Source organism: Propithecus coquereli, unplaced genomic scaffold (assembly GCF_000956105.1).
Source record: "Propithecus coquereli isolate 6110/MARCELLA unplaced genomic scaffold, Pcoq_1.0 Scaffold588, whole genome shotgun sequence".
Taxonomy (NCBI): domain Eukaryota; kingdom Metazoa; phylum Chordata; class Mammalia; order Primates; family Indriidae; genus Propithecus; species Propithecus coquereli.
Window position 1 is genome coordinate 88,467 of NW_012151818.1, and position 2,752 is coordinate 91,218.

A 2,752-nucleotide genomic window follows, 5' to 3' on the forward strand; every position below is an offset into this window, starting at 1 on the left:
ATCCTCCCGCCTTGGCCTCCCAGAGAGCTGGGATTACAGGCGTGAGCCACCGCGCCCGGCCAAGATGCTGGGTTTTATAAAGCTCCCCGGGAGATGCCACCCAGCCACCAGGTTGGCAGGACAGGTCCAGGGGACGAGACCGACGTAGTCTGTGCAGCTCTGAGCCTCGTCCCCGCAAGGACGCGGTGGCCGGCCGTGCCTCCGTGAGCCAGCTGGCCCCAGCCACGCCCCCAGGGCAAATCTAACCGTGAAAGACCCAGACCCCGACCAGACACAGACTCGGAAGTTCCGGAAAGCTCCAACTCCACAAGCGGCCGACGAGGAGGCGGCAGGCCTCGGGATGAGTTTCTTCCCGGAGCCGACTTCCAGCCGCCCGGGCACCGCCTCCTCCGGACCCTGCGGAGATGTTACCCTTCTATCAGCAGCGGGACGATTCCTTCAAACACAGTCTTTAGAATTCGGTTCGCCCGTCTATTTTGACATCCGCTGAGCCCACCTCCTGCCCGCTGTGTCTTCCTCCCTCCAGATGGTCCTGGCAGACGCGCAAACCCAGCCCGCCTTCCCCGAGGCCGGCGGGCTCCACGTCCTCTGAACGGGGTTCCGCGGTCCAGTCCCAGTCCGGCCGCTTCTGAGCTGAGTGGCCTTGCGCTCAGTGTTCTCATCTGCAGAATGGGCACCGACCTCCTGCTGCCAGGAGGACAGGAGGCAACGGTGTCAGAATCTTCGCCGGTGCCGGGCAACGCATGCAGGAGGCACTCAATAATGGCAGCGTGATTGGAGTAAGAGAGGAGTAGCAAGCAGCCCAGAGTCACACGGCCTCCGGAATTCGCGCCCCCCTGACCCGCATGGACCGATCCCAAGTCGCGTCCTCCGCGAGACCGCCGGTTTGCTCCTCCGCTCCCCTCCGCCCGGGCCAGAGCTCACAGGGGCCTCAGTCGTTCATATAACGAGCCCGGGCCTGGCCGGGGGACCCGCTGGGCGCCGGCACCCGTCCACCCACCTCTGGGGCTGTCACGCCGCGTCCCCTTTGCTGCCACCCTGGTCCAGCCCCGTGCTGGCGCTCAGCCCCCATCCCCCACCGCCTCCAGCCCCTGCCCAGCGCAGCCGTGTAGCTTATTTGCAAGCACCGTGGTCGTCTGGCTACAACCGTCCATGGCTCCCACTTCTCCCCGTCTCAGCAGGGAAGCCTTTTGTGACCCGGCCACAGCCAACCTCCCCGTCACCCCTGGCCTCCACCCACCCTGCACCTTTCGGAGCTGCCGGGACCTGCCGACCTCTGAGCCTTTGCACATGCTGTTCCCTCCTCCTCCCCGACACCCTTCCCCCCATCTCCCCTGCTGACCGACTCCTGTCCGTTCTCCAGCTCCAGCGCCGGGGGGCTGGGTCTTTTCCGTGTGCGTCTCCGCGGATGGCCTGGGCTTCCCCAGCGCGGCGGCGGGGCTCCAAGCTTGGGCGTCCCCGAAAGAGCCAGACGGAAGGCGTGTGGCCGTCACGCGGCACCCGGCAAGCGCACGTTCCCCGCGGAGGTCGCGGAGAGGAGTCGCGGGGAGCGGGCGGGAGCCAGCGTGGCCAGAACCCAATCGCTTCCGCTCGCTTGGTTTTCACCCTCCTGCGTCCTGTTGCCAGTTGGAGGCAAATGATTCCGACTCCCAGGCGGGAGGACCCCGTCGGACCCCGTGTTTGAGCCGCCGACCCCCTATTCCAGCTGCCGCAGCTGTGGGGACCCCCCCACCCTGGGCCTTCGGTTGCACCGTGCGGAACCCCCGGGGCCTCCAGCATCAGCTGGTGCTATGTCTCCTTGGCCAAGAAAGTTGACGCTGTGTGACCCGGAGGTCATGCCCTACCCTCTCTGAGCCACCCCGGCGGCAGCGTGGCTGGGAATCGCCGCCCGTCCCTTCCCAGATGCGAGCAGAGGGCCCTTCTGCTTCCGAGCGTGAGCGAGACTGTTGCTGACCATTTATCGAGCCGCTACTAGACACCAGGCCCCGGCAGCGCCAAGGACGCAGCGATTAATGCGCACCCCCCCTCGGAGCTCCCCGTCCGGACTGTTCCAGAAACGGGGGCTGGGAGGTGACGCCCAAGCAGAGACCAGAGAGGGCCCGGGGCGCACAGAGCTTGCGGGGAAGGGCGAGCCCCTCGGGGGCTGGAGCGCGGCGTCAGCGCCGAGGCAGAGCTGGGGGGACGTGGGTGCCGCAGCGAAGCGTGACGCGGGGCAGGGACTGGGGCGCGTTGGGGGCGGCGTGGCCGTTTTAACCGGGGGGGAGGCTGCGCCGGCAAGAGGACATTTGAGCAGAGCCCAGAGAAGTGAGGGAGGGAGTCACGTGAGGATTCGGCGGGAGACAGTCCAGGCAGGGGGAGCCAGTGCAAAGGTCCTGAGGCACCCACGGTGTTCCCGCACCGGGGAGGCCCGGACAGGAGGCTGGCGAGGCTGCGGCCCAGTGAGCAAAGGGGAGGTCTGAGAGGAGTCAGGGGTCCGGCCACGCGGGCCTCGGGGCCCAGGACGAGGACTTTGGCTTCTACCCCAGGGGAGGGGGAGCCGTGGGGCCGCTCAGAAGAGGCTGGAGGGACCAGGGAGGGGCGAGAGGCGGCGGCAGCTGGACCAGGCGGGAGCAGGGCTGTGGCCAGACTGGTTTGTGGGAGGGGAGGAAGAGGAAGGGAGGGGAGGATGAGGAGGGGAAGATGAAGAGGGGAGGAAGAGGAGGGGAGGAAGAGGAGGGGAGGGGAGGATGAGGAGGGGAAGATGAAGAGGGGA